This window comes from Lissotriton helveticus, chromosome 11 (assembly GCF_964261635.1).
Source record: "Lissotriton helveticus chromosome 11, aLisHel1.1, whole genome shotgun sequence".
In the NCBI taxonomy this organism is placed as follows: Eukaryota; Metazoa; Chordata; class Amphibia; order Caudata; family Salamandridae; genus Lissotriton; species Lissotriton helveticus.
Window position 1 is genome coordinate 483,634,221 of NC_136072.1, and position 24,267 is coordinate 483,658,487.

Here is a 24,267-nt window from a genome sequence, read left to right on the forward strand (position 1 = left end):
GGCCACTATAGGAGTGGCAGGGTATGCTCAGACATGAGTCCCTTGCTCACTGCACCATCAGGATTCAAGCAAGCTGGGCCGAAGACGGCTGCAATGCCAGAAACTGGTCCCCGGAAGCTTGTTTCATTTCCAGTAAAGAATTGGCTTGGTAGTTTGGTCTGCCCTGTTCCCATGATGCACTGGGCCAGGGTCAGACTAATTTGCATATAGCCAGGTTCTGAGCTGGGATGGTGCAGTGAGCTAAAAAACGGTGATGGAGCAAGCCCTGATCTTTTGACTGGGTATGAGTGTTCTGTTTAATTCAGATACTCTGTCCATCACCACCCCCCCCTTTATGAATCGTTTTGGCCACTATAGGAGTGGCAGGGTATGCTCAGACATGAGTCCCTTGCTCACTGCACCATCAGGATTCAAGCAAGCCGGGCCGAAGACGGCTGCAATGCCAGAAACCGGTCCCCGGAAGCTTGTTTCCTTTCCAGTAAAGAATTGGCTTGGTAGTTTGGTCTGCCCTGTTCCCATGATGCACTGGGCCAGGGTCAGACTAATTTGCATATAGCCAGGTTCTGAGCTGGGATGGTGCAGTGAGCTAAAAAACGGTGATGGATCAAGCCCTGATCTTTTGACTGGGTATGAGTGTTCTGTTTAATTCAAATGCTCTGTCCATCACCACCCCCCTTTATGAATCGTTTTGGCCACTATAGGAGTGGCAGGGTATGCTCAGACATGAGTCCCTTGCTCACTGCACCATCAGGATTCAAGCAAGCCGGGCCGAAGACGGCTGCAATGCCAGAAACCGGTCCCCGGAAGCTTGTTTCCATTCCAGTAAAGAATTGGCTTGGTAGTTTGGTCTGCCCTGTTCCCATGATGCACTGGGCCAGGGTCAGACTAATTTGCATATAGCCAGGTTCTGAGCTGGGATGGTGCAGTGACCTAAAAAACGGTGATGGATCAAGCCCTGATCTTTTGACTGGGTATGAGTGTTCTGTTTAATTCAGATGCTCTGTCCATCACCACCCCCCTTTATGAATCGTTTTGGCCACTATAGGAGTGGCAGGGTATGCTCAGACATGAGTCCCTTGCTCACTGCACCATCAGGATTCAAGCAAGCTGGGCCGAAGACGGCTGCAATGCCAGAAACTGGTCCCCGGAAGCTTGTTTCATTTCCAGTAAAGAATTGGCTTGGTAGTTTGGTCTGCCCTGTTCCCATGATGCACTGGGCCAGGGTCAGACTAATTTGCATATAGCCAGGTTCTGAGCTGGGATGGTGCAGTGAGCTAAAAAGCGGTGATGGAGCAAGCCCTGATCTTTTGACTGGGTATGAGTGTTCTGTTTAATTCAGATACTCTGTCCATCACCACCCCCCCCTTTATGAATCGTATTGGCCACTATAGGAGTGGCAGGGTATGCTCAGACATGAGTCCCTTGCTCACTGCACCATCAGGATTCAAGCAAGCCGGGCCGAAGACGGCTGCAATACCAGAAACCGGTCCCCGGAAGCTTTTTTCCTTTCCAGTAAAGAATTGGCTTGGTAGTTTGGTCTGCCCTGTTCCCATGATGCACTGGGCCAGGGTCAGACTAATTTGCATATAGCCAGGTTCTGAGCTGGGATGGTGCAGTGAGCTAAAAAACGGTGATGGATCAAGCCCTGATCTTTTGACTGGGTATGAGTGTTCTGTTTAATTCAGATGCTCTGTCCATCACCACCCCCCTTTATAAATCGTTTTGGCCACTATAGGAGTGGCAGGGTATGCTCAGACATGAGTCCCTTGCTCACTGCACCATCAGGATTCAAGCAAGCCGGGCCGAAGACGGCTGCAATGCCAGAAACCGGTCCCCGGAAGCTTGTTTCCTTTCCAGTAAAGAATTGGCTTGGTAGTTTTGTCTGCCCTGTTCCATGATGCACTGGGCCAGGGTCAGACTAATTTGCATATAGCCAGGTTCTGAGCTGGGATGGTGCAGTGACCTAAAAAACGGTGATGGATCAAGCCCTGATCTTTTGACTGGGTATGAGTGTTCTGTTTAATTCAGATGCTCTGTCCATCACCACCCCCCTTTATGAATCGTTTTTACCACTATAGGAGGGGCAGGGTATGCTCAGACATGAGTCCCTTGCTCACTGCACCATCAGGATTCAAACAAGCCGGGCCGAATGTGGTAAATAAATAAATAATACCCTATTTTTGAATGTATAAATGAATAACAGATAGCTCAATAAATAAGAGTCAAGATTCGAGGTAGTAGGAGTTTCGCAGGTTTATTACAGCATAAAGGACAGGAACAGGACAACCTGCATAGGAATAGGATGGCAGGGCCCAGCAGCTGCCGGGGCTGGATCTGGGATGAGCGCGCTAGCATTTAATAACAATACACAAGCATATATAGTAAAACAGTTGCATTACAGTACATATGATAGGCGGAGCAGTGGGTGGAGCAAAGGGTGAAAAGAGGTGTAACGGGGCGTATACATAGACATGTGATGCAAACGTAACAGAATATGTCATGAATGGGGCGGAAACCATGGAGGGGGCTACCTGAGGAGCCGGGACCTCTAACCTGATGGTGCGCGCAAACTAGCAATGACGTGTTACTAGGAGAAGCTGGGGGCTATGAACTCCGTGCTAGGAGCAGAGACTGAAGTCTGGAGAGTCAGGGCGACATGTACCTAAACAGTATCTAGTATCTGATGTTTAGAGAACATGTTGATATAAACTATAAGTCAGGAGGGGAAAGGCTAACTTGATTCTAAGACTGGACCATGCATTATTCTACATGTAGTGCGTGATGAAGAATATTAAATGACCATTAAATGCAGTATTTCTCTAACGTGGAGACGTGAAGGCTAGACAATGACGGAAACTATCGATGCGATTCAGTAGCTTTAGGAATGCAGAGAAGGAGGACTGAACTGATAACTGGAATCATAACATATTCTTGGCAGACTCAGAGGCTGAGCCAGGGTGAGCCGGGCACTGCGAGGCAGGAAGTAAGTGAAGGGTCGAGGATACAGGTGGGGGCTGTATCGCTCCTCAGCGAAGTTTCAGGAGACAGGAGCTGAATCTGGTGTCCAGGCCCTTTTGAGGCCTAGAAACGGGGACTTTATAATGAAATAACGTGCACACTGAGAAACGTGGCAACGTAGCTTTACATAGGCCTGATATTCGTAGTATTCACGAGAACTGGAAACTGGCATACTAGAGGTGGACACAACTGTAATTGCGTCATTAATCGAACATGGGGAATGCATATGCATATTTAATCATGCACACATAACATATGATGGATGACACGTAGGGACACAGAACATGGCAAAATTTACTTTTCCACATTCCCTCCTTGTCACTACGTTTCCATCAGGAAACATCAATATTCATGATACCATCTATCATTTCATACAGTATCATTTGCTCGTCTCGAATTATCCTGGAACGGGATTTAGAACGGGGCTTGGGACTAGGAATACAAGAGGTAGCACAAATGCCGCAAATCGCAGGGCCACATTGTATACAGAGGCAGCAGCTGAATATGATCGCTACTGCAATACCTAGGAAGGACAATATTTTCCATCCCCATGCGGAAATTATATTCCAGAACCAACCGGACCATGTCCAGGTGCCTGGATCTTGGTGTATCAGATGGGCAATTTTATGGAGTCTGGTTATAGCTGAATAAACAGACGGCGCGTTATTTGGAATGAAAATGCAGCAACTAGATCCGATGACTCTACAGGCCCCGCCCCTATCGGCCAGTATGACGTCAAGGACGAGACGATTCTGTAAAACGACAAATCTCATAGCAGATTGCTCTTCGGTTAAGTTACCTAGAGCAGAGGCAGTCTCATTTACCACAGCTTCAAGAGTTCTTGTTAACCTACGGATTAGCTTACTATTCTGGATAGGTCCTATAAAGAAGAAGAAACCTCTATTGAAATCTGTATACTGTTCTAGAGCAGTTTCAGTATAATCGACAATTGGGGACTCCCTTCTATGTCTAATGTGTACTAGATGTGTATTTCTATGATAATCAGGTGGGGCTAGGAAAACTGGTGGCAGTAGGAAGGCAATGTAACAGGTTCCTTCCCAATCGAGGGGCAGACGAACATATGCAGTTTGACCACAAATAAAATAAGAATGACGTGAAGCTTTAAAAATAGATTTCCCACTGTCACTATACTTGACAATAGTAGTACAATCACTGTGTCCTACATGTACGGAACCATTATTTCGGACACATAATTCGCCTTTGACTGGTAGTACTGAAATAGCAGGTAAGTCTGGAGTAGTATCAGACTGAACATTCAAGACCATGAAATTCGAAGAATAATTACCTAAATTATACACTTCGTTTTCTAGATCTAAGCCTGTTCTGTGGGGAAGACCTTGCTTGTCTGGAAAACATGTACTGTTAAGAAAAGACATATCTGTTGAGGATGACGTTAACGTGGACCATGCTCCACACGAACCATTATGTGAAAATGGATAAGGAAAAAGTGGCAGAACTCCCTTCGGTATCTGGAAAGGGGGGAGTCGACCACACACCCAACAATTAGTGGCATTGCTGGTCTGGTGTGAGTAATGTAACATGCGGATAAAGGAATTATTTCGCATAGCGAGGCGGTAAGAGAGTTCATGAGGAGGCAGATCACTAAACATGTGCTCTACTGTAGCATTAGCAGACTTATTTACATGAAGAACTGGGAAATACAAGAAAAATGCATAACTGGTGCAGGACATCATAATGCTGAGAAACAATATGAAACATAGAAAAACGATACATCGAATTGAGTTTTGACTAACTCTCTCACTATGGGGGTCTATTTTATACATGTCAGAAACAGTCTAACCGTTTCACCTAGGGGAGGACTTAGACAATCAAACTGACTGACTTATTTTACTAGACCTTAACTTGAGTTTATACTCCTGTTGCGGAGTTTTCTCTAACAGGGGAGGGTTTGTAGCAATGTCTTTTGCGGGACAGTCCTTGAGAACAATGCTTTGGCAATCCTTCAAATCCTGGGAAATGTTCTTTAAGACGGGTTTCAGTCCATTAAACTGTTTTACATGAGAAAGGTGCACCCAGCCTTTGCGACCTTCCAACTTCACGGCTGTACGGGTGGTGAGGAGGACCTGTCGGGGCTCCTTCCAGCGAGGTTCCAGCAGACTTGATCTGTCAAAATTCCTCACCATCACCATGGATCCTGGAACGATTTCATGCGGTGCCACCTCGGTATTGTCTGGAAATGCAGCGGCAACCTGTGAACGACATGAGTTGAGGGCAGACATCAAGGAAGCTAGGTAATCTGTCAGCATATTACTTGAAACATCGGTAATACTTCGGGGTCTAGGAGTACCCCACATGTTAGGGGGGCGGCCGAAAACGACCTCATACGGGGACAGACCTGATCTGGAATGTGCGACCATGCGCATATAAAATAAAGCGACTGGTAGAGCTACCAGCCAGTCCACACCTTTCTCTTTACATACTTTGGCGATTCGGATTTTCAGAGTCTGGTTATGTCTCTCTACGAGACCGGCTGCTTCAGGGTGGCGTACACAATGAAACTTCCACTGGTACCCTAACAACAGGGAAACATGCTTCATGAGTTCAGATGAGAATGGCTGACCGTTATCAGAATATACGACTCTAGGGAGTCCATAACGGGGGAAGAACTCACGAACCAACTGCTTGGCAGTGGTCGCGGCTGTGTAATCTGGGACTGGATATGCTTCTGTCCACCTGGACAAAGCGCATACAACTACAAGGACATACTTGAAACCTCGACATCGCTCCATCTGAATATAATCCATCTGGAGGACTTCAAAAGGGTGGTCAGGGGGCTGGAATCCACCTTGTTCCACCGGGACACTTTTACCTGGATTAAACTGACAACATATCATACAGGTACGGACTTTCTGCTTGGCTGCAGCTCGTAAATGTTTGTTGAACCAAATATTCTGGATACTGTCTAACATAGCTTTTTCTCCTAAATGTGCTGGACTATGTGCGGTATTAATAATGACTTGAACCATAGAGTCGGGGAGAAACCATGTTGCTCTACCCTTCGTTAACCATCCTTGATCTGTCTGGACCCCTCCTTGTTCGGACCATTTCTTGATTTCTTCGGGAGTAGCGTGTAACTGTATGTCTATGACATCTTGTGTAGGGTCTTTAACTGTCATACATGTAATCGGATCTGGAGTGTGTGTCATGTTAACTGGAATGTCTAGAGTCTGTGCTGTAAGCTTAGCTGTGCGATCTGCTAGATCGTTACCTTGGGAAATAATGTCAGTAACTTTCGTATGTGCTTTGCATTTCATGATAGCGATAGATGTCGGTAAGTGTATGGCATCTAACAGAGCTTGAATAAGGAGACCATGCTGAATCTTGGTTCCATGAGAAGTCATGAAACCTCTCTCCTGCCAGAGCACTCCGAAGTCGTGTACAACTCCAAATGCGTAGCGTGAATCTGTGTAAACATTAACTTTCAAGTTCTTGGCGTGTATGCAGGCTTGTGTCAGAGCAAATAGCTCTGCTGCTTGAGCGGACAGGGTGTCAATACGGTGTGTTTCAATAACTTCGGTGTCAGTAGTCACTGCATACGCGGCGACTAGTTCTCCTGTACTTGTTCTCATACATGAACCATCCACATAAAGTGTCAGGTCTGGATCTGGTAATGGAATATCTGTCAGATCTTGTCTTGGCTTTGTCGTAATGTTAACTATTTCCACACAGTCATGTGTGGCAGAATTCGAAGTAACTGATGGTAACAATGTAGCAGGATTTAAAATGTTGCAGCGTCTGATTTCTATGTGTGGCTGGAACAGTGTCAATTCATAACCTGTTAAACGTGCAATTGTCAAGTGCTGAGTTTGTGTTCGGTTTAAAAGAACTTCCACAGAGTGTGGAACTTGTACTGTCAAGGTATGTCCTAAGACTATGGAATCACTTTGTCTGATAGCTAGGGCTGCGGCTGCAACTGACTTGAGGCACGCAGGCAGAGCCTGGGCTACAGGATCTAATGTGCTCGAAAAATAAGCGCAGGGCTTGTATTGTCCTGCTTGATCTTGTGTGAGAACAGATAATGCTGTACCTTCACGTTCAGTGACGAAAAGTGTAAAAGGCTTACTGTAGTTCGGTGTCGCTAGAACTGGAGCTTGGCATAGGGCTTTCTTTAACTCATTGAAACTAAGTGTATGTTCAGATGTCCAAGGGAGGACAGTCGATACGGCTGCCTCCTGTGTCGTTAACTGTATCAGTGGCTTGGCTAGAAATGCATACTGAGGAATCCATTGTCTGCAGTAAGAAGTGAGGCCGATAAAAGCACGTACCTCCTTCTGGGTCTTGGGCTGTGGAAGACTCGCTATTAACTGGATACGGTCTGGTGTCAACTGCCTACCCCTCTTGGACAGTAAGTGTCCTAAGTAGACCACTTGCTGGACACAGAATTGAAGCTTAGAAGGGGACACCTTGTGCCCCATCTCGGCTAGGAAATACAAGACTGTAAGGGATGCTTGCTCGCAAGCACGTTCAGAACGGGCTGTGATCAGTAGATCATCGACATACTGGAGCAGGGCAGTGTCAGTTGGCATGTGAATGTTGTCTAGTTGTCTCTTGAGTGCTTGACTGTAAATACTAGGACTTTCTGTGAAACCTTGAGGAGCTCGTGTAAACATATAGCTCCTTCCATTTAAACAAAATCCGAAAAGGAACTGGCTGTCTGGATGAATAGGGACACTGAAAAACGCGTTCTTGAGGTCGATTACAGTAAAGAACGTGGCTTCGGAATCAATGGCTGTTAATAGGGAAGAGATGTCTGGGACAACTGGGTACTGAGGAATAATACACTTATTAAGCTCTCGTAGGTCAATCACTAATCGATATACTGGGGGTGCATTTGGATCAGTACGTTTCATGACTGGAATGATCGGAGAATTACATACATTGGAGTCAGTTTCTACAACCACTCCTTGAGCCATGAGCTCGTCAATAATTTTGGATAAGGCTGCTACAGCCTCAGGTGGCAATCTGTACTGTCTGATTCGTGGTAACACTACACCTGGCTTGAGAGTCACACGATAGGGTGTGATTTGCATGTAACCTACATCAGTTGGACCTTGCGCCCATAAGTGCTGCGGAACATTAGACAGTCTTGAATCAAAATCTCGTAATACATAGTGACCCTTAAAGTCACGTAGGAACAATCGTATTCCCTCTGGGGAACAGCATATAACTGCACCTAACTCTTTCAGTGTCTTAATGCCTAATAGATTTTCTGGACATGACTTAGTAAGTAACAGATCAGTAGTGCGGGACAATGGACCTACTTCTAGAGTAACTGGCTTTGATATTTCATTTACAATGGGTTTTCCTGAAAATCCAAGGGAAACATTTCTTGAGCCTGAGAGCGGAGCCCTTGGAACTTCGGCGTGACTAATTGTGGTCCTACTTGCCCCTGTATCGATCAAAAACTTTCTGTCTTTCCCTAATACTTGACTATGAACATAGGGACCTTCTTGATCTACAGGTATCTCGATGAGAGGCAAGCCTACCTCCCTCTCTAGGCTGTTTCATGAATACTGTTGGTACTCTGGATACTCAGACTGTGCATACTGGTACATCTGCTGTGTGACGTGCTGTGTTGCAGCAATAGGCTGCGGTGCTGTAACTGTCTGTGGTGCATTCTGTGGCTGAGGAATCTGTGAAACTTGTTCTTGTCTAGGCGGACGTGGTCTTTCTTTAGTCTTACCGGTAGCTATGTTGTGTTTCAGAACTGCACACTCATTTATAAAATGACCTGGTTGTTTACAATAATTGCAGTTCCCTTTAACGGGAGCTGCAGGATGACTGGCTTGATTTGGACCCCTCTTCTGACTGTCTTGAGGAACAGATTGTGCAACTAGTACTTTCATTTTCGTGTCTTTCATACGTTTTCTCTCGTGTTCTTGCTCTTCCCTGATTCTATTCTGATGGTATTGGAGCATCTGCAACATCTGGGACGGGGTATTAGCTTGCCAGGTACTTTCGACTTTCAAAACTCGATTTTTAATTTGTGGGCTTGAATTCTCGACTAATTTAGTAACAAAAAGGTGAGGGTATGACTCACTACTTGTCTTGAGGCCACTGTTGATGCTAAAACATTTCTCAAATCTAGAATAAAAATCACTAATATCCTCATCTTGCTTCTGTTTACAGGCTGAGATTGCATCCCAGTCTTCTTTTCTAGTTGTCAATAATCTAGGTAAAACTTGTATTAATAATTCTGGTAATTCTTTACATTTCGCTCCAAGACCGGTACCTGGTACTCGTGCCTTATCTTCAGCTTCTAGAACTGCCCAATCGATCTTTTTCTCTCCCACCTCCCATTCTTTTTCCTTGAGCTTTTCATACACCCCTGCGGGCAGCAGAACTTTTAACATTTTAATTATATCTGGATACGTGTATTCTCCCATACGGAGCATGTCTTTTAATTCTCTATGGAACCCTGCTGGATCTTTGTCATGACAGGGAATTAATTTCTTCATCTCGAGGAGTTCCATCTTTGTAATCGGAGTGTAAACAAACACTCGTTCTAGTTCGCCACCCGTTCCTCTAACTGGGTGGACTTCTCGTAACGGATTCTGTCTCTCCATGTAAAATGGTTTACTTTCTGGGGGTGAGACATGAACAAAATGCGGGTTCAAAAACGTTCTATATTTGTGGCGCTGTTCTAGAATGACACTAATTAAATCGGTACCTAGACCTTTCCATCTATACTGGAGTAACTCGTTCAGGACATCATGTAACGGGCCTGGATCAGAGTGCTGACCCTCATACAATGTAATGAGGTACTGGATCATATACATACCCACCAGTCGTTGCTCGGCTGGGGGCAGTTTTAGAAACATTTGTGCCACTATTTCGTCTGGAAAAGTGGTAGAATCAGTAATCCATCGGACTGCTGATCGGACTAGTTCTTGTTCATGCATGGTACTCAACTCACTGTAACCGATTCGTGATTTCAGAATGTGATCGGTAGCTTGGAATACTTGTTCTAGAGAACCTTGTTCTGGTGCTGGATGATGGAAAGTAGACTTGTGTTCTAGACGTAAATGGCGATCTGGAAATCTAGATTTTCCTACATACGCTATTCTGGCGGGATTCTCGTCCTCTACCTCTTCAGTATCAGAGTTACTTTCTTTCTCGCTTACTTGTACCGCTTTACGCTGTTCGTGTAACTTTATTATTTCTTTACGGATTTTCTTGTACATACTCTCCATAGCACCGACGGTCTTGTGCTTACCCTCGGCTATATTATCACTCCACCTTGTCAGGATTTTCATTTCGGCCGGATCTTTAGACGGGTAATCTTGTTCTCTTATTAGACAGTTAATCAGAAACTTTAATATCATGAGCTGGATCTCGGCTTTCCTTTGAGACATGGCCTCGCTAATGCTTTCTGGATCATCCCCTGTACGGATGAAACGATATATTCTGTCTAGATCTTCTTTCATATTCGGTAAGGTGACTAGATACTCGGCCACCTTTCTTACGCGGAATGAATATAAAACCATATTATCCTCGCCTGGGACTGGATCATAGCCGCATTCGGCAAGGGATTTTCTTATTTCTGCTACAGTCTGATGTCTGGGCGTACGCTGTGACGCTTGTGCATGTAATTCGGCTGTCGTTAAACGCTTGTGTGGCGGCGGGGTTTGAGGAGTACCTCCCCCTGCGGCCCCTAAACTAGAGTCGTCTACTGAGGCTCTTCGTCCTGGCAGAGTGGGAAATGGAAATGTAGGCTGGACTTGTATGGCGGGCTGGACCGGGGGTACCGTAACAGGTACTCCGGTGTCTGGAGGAGCGGGAAGTGCCTGATTTACAGGGACTGGCGGAGCGCGAACAGGATTTGCATATTCTGGGACTGTGTCGTCCAAATAGGACGAAATAAAAATATCAGCTGCGGTCTGTTTGTGACGTAGTTTGGTCGGAACTAATGGTGGCGGGAAATTACTGGATGCCTCCGGGGTCGCTTTTGGCAAGCCCTCGGCAAGAAGAGGATACATACCCTTAATAAGGGCATGCCTCTGTCTGTCTAACTGTTCGGCTTTGACTTGTTCACCTATCTCGATTAGTTCTTTTTCTTGTGCTCGTTCTAAGGATTCTCTACTTAATTCTGACTTTCTGATTTCCTTTTCAGTTCTTTTATGAGCTTCTTTGCGCCATAACTCGATGGCATCTTTCTGTGACTGTCTGGCTTTCTTTTTCCATAATGCCTCTTCTACTCGCATGATGCACTCGGCATCCCATGTACCCGATACGGGCCATCTATACTTTTCTTCTAACTGTTTGGTATACTCTACCCATAAATCTAGATACAGTATGGCGCTTATGCCATGCTTCTGATACATAAAATGACCTGGACTGTCCCTAGGCGGAACTGGAACTGCTGCTTCCAGCAGACCCTTTCTGGTTTTTAACTGACGTAATTTCGAAAAGAGCGGCATGACTGAACTATAATCTAGACACAATACAATACACAATAAACACGATACTTATTCCCCATTCATACCACGACATTAAAATACATGAAGAACATTTAAAAATAACAGTTCGAACAGAATACTACCTGGAATACGGAACACAGAATACATGAATTTTCTCGAGAACAGAACTGACTAGAACAGGAACTAGATGCACTGCTGAAACAGTACGAAACTTACCGGTCTCATAAAGAGACACGTCAGGACCCGCATCCACCGAAGTGGACACTTCGTTTGTGGGTCTGTGTACCACCAACCCACGGACCAGAGTCAATTAAATTGACCCTGTCTAGATACTACCCCAGTAACGGTACTCACCGGGCAGCAAGAACGGAAAGCCTCAGACTGGACGGGACTGCTTGGACGCCGGACGGGCGAACTTCGGACTTCAGTTACGGGTGGACCTCCGGATACCTCGGACCTTGGACTCTCGGCTTGGGCTCTGGTCGGGACTCGCCGCGTTCCTCCACCGTCTCGTTTGGATGCTGGACCGCCTCCTCCGTCTCCTCCGTGGGCCTGAGGGATACTTGAAGCAGAAATATCTGCCGGTGCGCAGAAGAGTTCCGTCACGACTGCAGAGGGTCAGGGGGTCGGCGTGGCTTCACCGACGCGTGGGGAAAGGGCAAGTCCCTATTCGGGCGCCATTATGTGGTAAATAAATAAATAATACCCTATTTTTGAATGTATAAATGAATAACAGATAGCTCAATAAATAAGAGTCAAGATTCGAGGTAGTAGGAGTTTCGCAGGTTTATTACAGCATAAAGGACAGGAACAGGACAACCTGCATAGGAATAGGATGGCAGGGCCCAGCAGCTGCCGGGGCTGGATCTGGGATGAGCGCGCTAGCATTTAATAACAATACACAAGCATATATAGTAAAACAGTTGCATTACAGTACATATGATAGGCGGAGCAGTGGGTGGAGCAAAGGGTGAAAAGAGGTGTAACGGGGCGTATACATAGACATGTGATGCAAACGTAACAGAATATGTCATGAATGGGGCGGAAACCATGGAGGGGGCTACCTGAGGAGCCGGGACCTCTAACCTGATGGTGCGCGCAAACTAGCAATGACGTGTTACTAGGAGAAGCTGGGGGCTATGAACTCCGTGCTAGGAGCAGAGACTGAAGTCTGGAGAGTCAGGGCGACATGTACCTAAACAGTATCTAGTATCTGATGTTTAGAGAACATGTTGATATAAACTATAAGTCAGGAGGGGAAAGGCTAACTTGATTCTAAGACTGGACCATGCATTATTCTACATGTAGTGCGTGATGAAGAATATTAAATGACCATTAAATGCAGTATTTCTCTAACGTGGAGACGTGAAGGCTAGACAATGACGGAAACTATCGATGCGATTCAGTAGCTTTAGGAATGCAGAGAAGGAGGACTGAACTGATAACTGGAATCATAACATATTCTTGGCAGACTCAGAGGCTGAGCCAGGGTGAGCCGGGCACTGCGAGGCAGGAAGTAAGTGAAGGGTCGAGGATACAGGTGGGGGCTGTATCGCTCCTCAGCGAAGTTTCAGGAGACAGGAGCTGAATCTGGTGTCCAGGCCCTTTTGAGGCCTAGAAACGGGGACTTTATAATGAAATAACGTGCACACTGAGAAACGTGGCAACGTAGCTTTACATAGGCCTGATATTCGTAGTATTCACGAGAACTGGAAACTGGCATACTAGAGGTGGACACAACTGTAATTGCGTCATTAATCGAACATGGGGAATGCATATGCATATTTAATCATGCACACATAACATATGATGGATGACACGTAGGGACACAGAACATGGCAAAATTTACTTTTCCACACGAAGACGGCTGCAATGCCAGAAACCGGTCCCCGGAAGCTTGTTTCCTTTCCAGTAAAGAATTGGCTTGGTAGTTTGGTCTGCCCTGTTCCCATGATGCACTGGGCCAGGGTCAGACTAATTTGCATATAGCCAGGTTCTGAGCTGGGATGGTGCAGTGAGCTAAAAAACGGTGATGGATCAAGCCCTGATCTTTTGACTGGGTATGAGTGTTCTGTTTAATTCAGATGCTCTGTCCATCACCACCCCCCTTTATGAATCGTTTTGGCCACTATAGGAGTGGCAGGGTATGCTCAGACATGAGTCCCTTGCTCACTGCACCATCAGGATTCAAGCAAGCCGGGCCGAAGACGGCTGCAATGCCAGAAACCGGTCCCCAGAAGCTTGTTTCCATTCCAGTAAAGAATTGGCTTGGTAGTTTGGTCTGCCCTGTTCCCATGATGCACTGGGCCAGGGTCAGACTAATTTGCATATAGCCAGGTTCTGAGCTGGGATGGTGCAGTGACCTAAAAAACGGTGATGGATCAAGCCCTGATCTTTTGACTGGGTATGAGTGTTCTGTTTAATTCAGATGCTCTGTCCATCACCACCCCCCTTTATGAATCGTTTTGGCCACTATAGGAGTGGCAGGGTATGCTCAGACATGAGTCCCTTGCTCACTGCACCATCAGGATTCAAGCAAGCTGGGCCGAAGACGGCTGCAATGCCAGAAACTGGTCCCCGGAAGCTTGTTTCATTTCCAGTAAAGAATTGGCTTGGTAGTTTGGTCTGCCCTGTTCCCATGATGCACTGGGCCAGGGTCAGACTAATTTGCATATAGCCAGGTTCTGAGCTGGGATGGTGCAGTGAGCTAAAAAACGGTGATGGAGCAAGCCCTGATCTTTTGACTGGGTATGAGTGTTCTGTTTAATTCAGATACTCTGTCCATCACCACCCCCCCCTTTATGAATCGTTTTGGCCACTATAGGAGTGGCAGGGTATGCTCAGACATGAGTCCCTTGCTCACTGCACCATCAGGATTCAAGCAAGCCGGGCCGAAGACGGCTGCAATGCCAGAAACCGGTCCCCGGAAGCTTGTTTCCTTTCCAGTAAAGAATTGGCTTGGTAGTTTGGTCTGCCCTGTTCCCATGATGCACTGGGCCAGGGTCAGACTAATTTGCATATAGCCAGGTTCTGAGCTGGGATGGTGCAGTGAGCTAAAAAACGGTGATGGATCAAGCCCTGATCTTTTGACTGGGTATGAGTGTTCTGTTTAATTCAGATGCTCTGTCCATCACCACCCCCCTTTATGAATCGTTTTGGCCACTATAGGAGTGGCAGGGTATGCTCAGACATGAGTCCCTTGCTCACTGCACCATCAGGATTCAAGCAAGCCGGGCCGAAGACGGCTGCAATGCCAGAAACCGGTCCCCGGAAGCTTGTTTCCATTCCAGTAAAGAATTGGCTTGGTAGTTTGGTCTGCCCTGTTCCCATGATGCACTGGGCCAGGGTCAGACTAATTTGCATATAGCCAGGTTCTGAGCTGGGATGGTGCAGTGACCTAAAAAACGGTGATGGATCAAGCCCTGATCTTTTGACTGGGTATGAGTGTTCTGTTTAATTCAGATGCTCTGTACATCACCACCCCCCTTTATGAATCGTTTTGGCCACTATAGGAGTGGCAGGGTATGCTCAGACATGAGTCCCTTGCTCACTGCACCATCAGGATTCAAGCAAGCTGGGCCGAAGACGGCTGCAATGCCAGAAACTGGTCCCCGGAAGCTTGTTTCATTTCCAGTAAAGAATTGGCTTGGTAGTTTGGTCTGCCCTGTTCCCATGATGCACTGGGCCAGGGTCAGACTAATTTGCATATAGCCAGGTTCTGAGCTGGGATGGTGCAGTGAGCTAAAAAACGGTGATGGAGCAAGCCCTGATCTTTTGACTGGGTATGAGTGTTCTGTTTAATTCAGATACTCTGTCCATCACCACCCCCCCCTTTATGAATCGTTTTGGCCACTATAGGAGTGGCAGGGTATGCTCAGACATGAGTCCCTTGCTCACTGCACCATCAGGATTCAAGCAAGCCGGGCCGAAGACGGCTGCAATGCCAGAAACCGGTCCCCGGAAGCTTTTTTCCTTTCCAGTAAAGAATTGGCTTGGTAGTTTGGTCTGCCCTGTTCCCATGATGCACTGGGCCAGGGTCAGACTAATTTGCATATAGCCAGGTTCTGAGCTGGGATGGTGCAGTGAGCTAAAAAACGGTGATGGATCAAGCCCTGATCTTTTGACTGGGTATGAGTGTTCTGTTTAATTCAGATGCTCTGTCCATCACCACCCCCCTTTATGAATCGTTTTGGCCACTATAGGAGTGGCAGGGTATGCTCAGACATGAGTCCCTTGCTCACTGCACCATCAGGATTCAAGCAAGCCGGGCCGAAGACGGCTGCAATGCCAGAAACCGGTCCCCGGAAGCTTGTTTCCATTCCAGTAAAGAATTGGCTTGGTAGTTTGGTCTGCCCTGTTCCCATGATGCACTGGGCCAGGGTCAGACTAATTTGCATATAGCCAGGTTCTGAGCTGGGATGGTGCAGTGACCTAAAAAACGGTGATGGATCAAGCCCTGATCTTTTGACTGGGTATGAGTGTTCTGTTTAATTCAGATGCTCTGTCCATCACCACCCCCCTTTATGAATCGTTTTGGCCACTATAGGAGTGGCAGGGTATGCTCAGACATGAGTCCCTTGCTCACTGCACCATCAGGATTCAAGCAAGCTGGGCCGAAGACGGCTGCAATGCCAGAAACTGGTCCCCGGAAGCTTGTTTCATTTCCAGTAAAGAATTGGCTTGGTAGTTTGGTCTGCCCTGTTCCCATGATGCACTGGGCCAGGGTCAGACTAATTTGCATATAGCCAGGTTCTGAGCTGTGATGGTGCAGTGAGCTAAAAAACGGTGATGGATAAAGCCCTGATCTTTTGACTGGGTATGAGTGTTCTGTTTAATTCAGATGCTCTGTCCATCACCACCCCCCTTTATGAATCGTTTTGGCCACTATAGGAGTGACAGGGTATGCTCAGACATGAGTCCCTTGCTCACTGCACCATCAGGATTCAAGCAAGCCGGGCCGAAGACGGCTGCAATGCCAGAAACCGGTCCCCGGAAGCTTGTTTCCTTTCCAGTAAAGAATTGGCTTGGTAGTTTGGTCTGCCCTGTTCCCATGATGCACTGGGCCAGGGTCAGTCTAATTTGCATATAGCCAGGTTCTGAGCTGGGATGGTGCAGTAAGCTGAAAAACGGTGATGGATCAAGCCCTGATCTTTTGACTGGGTATGAGTGTTCTGTTTAATTCAGATGCTCTGTCCATCACCACCCCCCTTTATGAATCGTTTTGGCCACTATAGGAGTGGCAGGGTATGCTCAGACATGAGTCCCTTGCTCACTGCACCATCAGGATTCAAGCAAGCCGGGCCGAAGACGGCTCCAATGCCAGAAATAGGTCCCCAGAAGCTTGTTTCCTTTCCAGTAAAGAATTGGCTTGGTAGTTTGGTCTGCCCTGTTCCCATGATGCACTGGGCCAGGGTCAGACTAATTTGCATATAGCCAGGTTCTGAGCTGGGATGGTGCAGTGAGCTAAAAAACGGTAATGGATCAAGCCCTGATCTTTTGACTGGGTATGAGTGTTCTGTTTAATTCAGATGCTCTGTCCATCACCACCCCCCTTTATGAATCGTTTTGACCACTATAGGAGTGGCAGGGTATGCTCAGACATGAGTCCCTTGCTCACTGCACCATCAGGATTCAAGCAAGCCGGGCCGAAGACGGCTGCAATGCCAGAAACCGGTCCCCGGAAGCTTGTTTCCTTTCCAGTAAAGAATTGGCTTGGTAGTTTGGTCTGCCCTGTTCCCATGATGCACTGGGCCAGGGTCAGACTAATTTGCATATAGCCAGGTTCTGAGCTGGGATGGTGCAGTGAGCTAAAAAACGGTGATGGATCAAGCCCTGATCTTTTGACTGGGTATGAGTGTTCTGTTTAATTCAGATGCTCTGTCCATCACCACCCCCCTTTATGAATCGTTTTGGCCACTATAGGAGTGGCAGGGTATGCTCAGACATGAGTCCCTTGCTCACTGCACCATCAGGATTCAAGCAAGCCGGGCCGAAGACGGCTGCAATGCCAGAAACCGGTCCCTGGAAGCTTGTTTCCTTTCCAGTAAAGAATTGGCTTGGTAGTTTGGTCTGCCCTGTTCCCATGATGCACTGGGCCAGGGTCAGTTTAATTTGCATATAGCCAGGTTCTGAGCTGGGATGGTGCAGTGAGCTAAAAAACGGTGATGGATCAAGCCCTGATCTTTTGACTGGGTATGAGTGTTCTGTTTAATTCAGATGCTCTGTCCATCACCACCCCCCTTTATGAATCGTTTTGGCCACTATAGGAGTGGCAGGGTATGCTCAGACATGAGTCCCTTGCTCACTGCACCATCAGGATTCAAGCAAGCCGGGCCGAAGACGGCTCCAATGCCAGAAACCGGTCCCCGAAAGCTTGTTTCCTTTCCAGTAAAGAATTGGCTTGGTAGTTTGGTCTGCCCTGTTCCCATGATGCACTGGGCCAGGGTCAGACTAATTTGCATATAGCCAGGTTCTGAGCTGGGATGGTGCAGTGAGCTAAAAAACGGTGATGGATCAAGCCCTGATCTTTTGACTGGGCATGAGTGTTCTGTTTAATTCAGATGCTCTGTCCATCACCACCCCCCTTTATGAATCTTTTTGACCACTATAGGAGTGGCAGGGTATGCTCAGACATGAGTCCCTTGCTCACTGCACCATCAGGATTCAAGCAAGCCGGGCCGAAGACGGCTGCAATGCCAGAAACCGGTCCCCGGAAGCTTGTTTCCTTTCCAGTAAAGAATTGACTTGGTAGTTTGGTCTGCCCTGTTCCCATGATGCACTGGGCCAGGGTCAGACTAATTTGCATATAGCCAGGTTCTGAGCTGGGATGGTGCAGTGAGCTAAAAAACGGTGATGGATCAAGCCCTGATCTTTTGACTGGGTATGAGTGTTCTGTTTAATTCAGATGCTCTGTCCATCACCACCCCCCTTTATGAATCGTTTTGGCCACTATAGGAGTGGCAGGGTATGCTCAGACATGAGTCCCTTGCTCACTGCACCATCAGGATTCAAGCAAGCCGGGCCGAAGACGGCTGCAATGCCAGAAACCGGTCCCCGGAAGCTTGTTTCCTTTCCAGTAAAGAATTGGCTTGGTAGTTTGGTCTGCCCTGTTCCCATGATGCACTGGGCCAGGGTCAGACTAATTTGCATATAGCCAGGTTCTGAGCTGGGATGGTGCAGTGAGCTAAAAAACGGTGATGGATCAAGCCCTGATCTTTTGACTGGGTATGAGTGTTCTGTTTAATTCAGATGCTCTGTCCATCACCACACCCCCTTTATGAATCGTTTTGGCCACTATAGGAGTGGCAGGGTATGCTCAGACATGAGTCCCTTGCTCACTGCACCATCAGGATTCATGCAAGCCGGGCCGAAGACAGCTGCAATGCCAGAAACCGGTCCCCGGAAGCTTGTTTCCTTTCCAGTAAAGAATTGGCTTGGTAGTGTGGTCTGCCCTGTTCCCATGATGCACTGGGCCAGGGTCAGACTAATTTGCATATAGCCAGGTTCTGAGCTGGGATGGTGCAGTGACCTAAAAAACGGTGATGGATCAAGCCCTGATCTTTTGACTGGGTATGAGTGTTCTGTTTAATTCAGATGCTCTGTCCATCACCACCCCCCTTTATGAATCGTTTTTACCACTATAGGAGTGGAAGGGTATGCTCAGACATGAGTCCCTTGCTCACTGCACCATCAGGATTCAAACAAGCCGGGCCGAAGACGGCTGTAATGCCCGAAAACCGGTCCCCGGAAGCTTGTTTCCTTTCCAGTAAAGAATTGGCTTGGTAGTTTGGTCTGCCCTGTTCCCATGATGCACTGGGCCAGGGTCAGACTAATTTGCATATAGCCAGGTTCTGAGCTGGGATGGTGCAGTGAGCTAAAAACGGTGATGGATCAAGCCCTGATCTTTTGACTGGGTATGAGTGTTCTGTTTAATTCAGATGCTCTGTCCATCACCACCCCCCTTTATGAATTGTTTTGGCCACTATAGGAGTGGCAGGGTATGCTCAGACATGAGTCCCTTGCTCACTGCACCATCAGGATTCAAGCAAGCCGGGCCGAAGACGGCTGCAATGCCAGAAACCGGTCCCCGGAAGCTTGTTTCCTTTCCAGTAAAGAATTGGCTTGGTAGTTTGGTCTGCCCTGTTCTCATGATGCACTGGGCCAGGGTCAGACTAATTTGCATATAGCCAGGTTCTGAGCTGGGATGGTGCAGTGAGCTAAAAAACGGTGATGGATCAAGCCCTGATCTTTTGACTGGGTATGAGTGTTCTGTTTAATTCAGATGCTCTGTCCATCACCACCCCCTCCTTTATGAATCGTTTTGGCAACTATAGGAGTGGCAGGGTATGCTCAGACATGAGTCCCTTGCTCACTGCACCATCAGGATTCAAGCAAGCCGGGCCGAAGACGGCTGCAATGCCAGAAACCGGTCCCCGGAAGCTTGTTTCCTTTCCAGTAAAGAATTGGCTTGGTAGTTTGGTCTGCCCTGTTCCCATGATGCACTGGGCCAGGGTCAGACTAATTTGCATATAGCCAGGTTCTGAGCTGGGATGGTGCAGTGAGCTAAAAAACGGTGATGGATCAAGCCCTTATCTTTTGACTGGGTATGAATGTTCTGTTTAATTCAGATGCTCTGACCATCACCACCCCCCTTTATGAATCGTTTTGGCCACTATAGGAGTGGCAGGGTATGCTCAGACATGAGTCCCTTGCTCACTGCACCATCAGGATTCAAGCAAGCCGGGCCGAAGACGGCTGCAGTGCCAGAAACCGGTCCCCGGAAGCTTGTTTCCTTTCCAGTAAAGAATTGGCTTGGTAGTTTGGTCTGCCCTGTTCCATGATGCACTGGGCCAGGGTCAGACTAATTTGCTTATAGCCAGGTTCTGAGCTGGGATGGTGCAGTGAGCTAAAAAACGGTGATGGATCAAGCCCTGATCTTTTGACTGGGTATGAGTGTTCTGTTTAATTCAGATGCTCTGTCCATCACCACCCCCCTTTATGAATCGTTTTGGCCACTATAGGAGTGGCAGGGTATGCTCAGACATGAGTCCCTTGCTCACTGCACCATCAGGATTCAAGCAAGCCGGGCCGAAGACGGCTGCAATGCCAGAAACCGGTCCCCGGAAGCTTGTTTCCTTTCCAGTAAAGAATTGGCTTGGTAGTTTGGTCTGCCCTGTTCCCATGATGCACGGGGCCAGGGTCAGACTAATTTGCATATAGCCAGATTCGGAGCTGGGATGGTGCAGTGAGCTAAAAAACGGTGATGGATCAAGCCCTGATCTTTTGACTGGGTATGAGTGTTCTGTTTAATTCAGATGCTCTGTCCATCACCACCCCCCCCCTTTATGAATCGTTTTGGCCACTATAGGAGTGGCAGGGTATGCTCAGACATGAGTCCCTTGCTCACTGCACCATCAGGATTCAAGCAAGCCTGGCCGAAGACGGCTGCAATGCCAGAAACTGGTCCCTGGAAGCATGTTTCCTTTCCAGTAAAGAATTGGCTTAGTAGTTTGGTCTGCCCTGTTCCCATGATGCACTGGGCCAGGGTCAGACTAATTTGCATATAGCCAGGTTCTGAGCTGGGATGGTGCAGTGAGCTAAAAAACGGTTATGGAGCAAGCTCTGATCTTTTGACTGGGTATGAGTGTTCTGTTTAATTCAGATGCTCTGTCCATCACCACCCCCCCTTTATGAATCGTTTTGGCCACTATAGGAGTGGCAGGGTATGCTCAGACATGAGTCCCTTGCTCACTGCACCATCAGGATTCAAGCAAGTCGGGCCGAAGATGGCTGCAATGCCAGAAACCGGTCCCCGGAAGCTTGTTTCCTTTCCAGTAAAGAATTGGCTTGGTTGTTTGGTCTGCCCTGTTCCCATGATGTACTGGGCCAGGGTCAGACTATTTTGCATATAGCCAGGTTCTGAGATGGGATGGTGCAGTGAGCTAAAAAACGGTGATGGATCAAGCCCTGATCTTTTGACTGGGTATGAGTGTTCTGTTTAATTCAGATGCTCTGTCCATCACCACCCCCCTTTATGAATCGTTTTGGCCACTATAGGAGTGGCAGGGTATGCTCAGACATGAGTCCCTTGCTCACTGCACCATCAGGATTCAAGCAAGCCGGGCCAAAGACGGCTGCAATGCCAGAAACCGGTCCCCGGAAGCTTGTTTCCATTCCAGTAAACAATTGGCTTGGTAGTTTGGTCTGCCCTGTTCCCATGATGCACTGGGCCAGGGTCAGACTAATTTGCATATAGCCAGGTTCTGAGCTGGGATGGTGCAGTGACCTAAAAAACGGTGATGGATCAAGCCCTGATCTTTTGACTGGGTATGAGTGTTCTGTTTAATTCAGATGCTCTGTCCATCACCACCCCCCTTTATGAATCGTTTTGGCCACTATAGAAGTGGCAGGGTATGCTCAGACATGAGTCCCTTGCTCACTGCACCATCAGGATTCAAGCAAGCTGGGCCGAAGACGGCTGCAATGCCAGAAACCGGTCCCCGGAAGCTTGTTTCATTTCCAGTAAAGAATTGGCTTGGTAGTTTGGTCTGCCCTGTTCCCATGATGCACTGGGCCAGGGTCAGACTAATTTGCATATAGCCAGGTTCTGAGCTGGGATGGTGCAGTGAGCTAAAAAACGGTGATGGATCAAGCCCTGATCTTTTGACTGGGTATGAGCGTTATGTTTAATTCAGATGCTCTGTCCATCACCACCCCCCTTTATGAATCATTCTGGCCACTATAGGAGTGGCAGGGTATGCTCAGACATGAGTCCCTTGCTCACTGCACCATCAGGATTCAAGCAAGCCGGGCCGAAGACGGCTGCAATGCCAGAAACCGGTCCCCGGAAGCTTGTTTCCTTTCCAGTAAAGAATTGGCTTGGTAGTTTGGTCTGCCCTGTTCCCATGATGCACTGGGCCAGGGTCAGACTAATTTGCATATAGCCAGGTTCTGAGCTGGGATGGTGCAGTGAGCTAAAAAACGGTGATGGATAAAGCCCTGATCTTTTGACTGGGTATGAGTGTTCTGTTTAATTCAGATGCTCTGTCCATCACCACCCTCCTTTATGAATCGTTTTGGCCACTATAGGAGTGACAGGGTATGCTCAGACATGAGTCCCTTGCTCACTGCACCATCAGGATTCAAGCAAGCCGGGCCGAAGACGGCTTCAATGCCAGAAACCGGTCCCCGGAAGCTTGTTTCCTTTCCAGTAAAGAATTGGCTTGGTAGTTTGGTCTGCCCTGTTCCCATGATGCACTGGGCCAGGGTCAGTCTAATTTGCATATAGCCAGGTTCTGAGCTGGGATGGTGCAGTGAGCTAAAAAACGGTGATGATCAAGCCCTGATCTTTTGACTGGGTATGAGTGTTCTGTTTAATTCATATGCTCTGTCCATCACCACCCCCCTTTATGAATCGTTTTGGCCCCTATAGGAGTGGCAGGGTATGCTCAGACATGAGTCCCTTGCTCACTGCACCATCAGGATTCAAGCAAGCCGGGCCGAAGACGGCTCCAATGCCAGAAACAGGTCCCCGGAAGCTTGTTTCCTTTCCAGTAAAGAATTGGCTTGGTAGTTTGGTCTGCCCTGTTCCCATGATGCACTGGGCCAGGGTCAGACTTATTTGCATATAGCCAGGTTCTGAGCTGGGATGGTGCAGTGAGCTAAAAAACGGTGATGGATCAAGCCCTGATCTTTTGACTGGGTATGAGTGTTCTGTTTAATTCAGATGCTCTGTCCATCACCACCCCCCTTTATGAATCGTTTTGACCACTATTGGAGTGGCAGGGTATGCTCAGACATGAGTCCCTTGCTCACTGCACCATCAGGATTCAAGCAAGCCGGGCCGAAGACGGCTGCAATGCCAGAAACCGGTCCCCGGAAGCTTGTTTCCTTTCCAGTAAAGAATTGGCTTGGTAGTTTGGTCTGCCCTGTTCCCATGATGCACTGGGCCAGGGTCAGACTAATTTGCATATAGCCAGGTTCTGAGCTGGGATGGTGCAGTGAGCTAAAAAACGGTGATGGATCAAGCCCTGATCTTTTGACTGGGTATGAGTGTTCTGTTTAATTCAGATGCTCTGTCCATCACCACCCCCCATTATGAATCGTTTTGGCCACTATAGGAGTGGCAGGGTATGCTCAGACATGAGTCCCTTGCTCACTGCACCATCAGGATTCAAGCAAGCCGGGCCGAAGACGGCTGCAATGCCAGAAACCGGTCCCCGGAAGCTTGTTTCCTTTCCAGTAAAGAATTGGCTTGGTAGTTTGGTCTGCCCTGTTCCCATGATGCACTGGGTCAGGGTCAGACTAATTTGCATATAGCCAGGTTCTGAGCTGGGATGGTGCAGTGAGCTAAAAAACGGTGATGGATCAAGCCCTGATCTTTTGACTGGGTATGAGTGTTCTGTGTAATTCAGATGCTCTGTCCAGCACCACCCCCCTTTATGAATCGTTTTGGCCACTATAGGAGTGGCAGGGTATGCTCAGACATGAGTCCCTTGCTCACTGCACCATCAGGATTCAAGCAAGCCGGGCCGAAGACGGCTGCAATGCCAGAAACCGGTCCCCGGAAGCTTGTTTCCATTCCAGTAAACAATTGGCTTGGTAGTTTGGTCTGCCCTGTTCCCATGATGCACTGGGCCAGGGTCAGACTAATTTGCATATAGCCAGGTTCTGAGCTGGGATGGTGCAGTGACCTAAAAAACGGTGATGGATCAAGCCCTGATCTTTTGACTGGGTATGAGTGTTCTGTTTAATTCAGATGCTCTGTCCATCACCACCCCCCTTTATG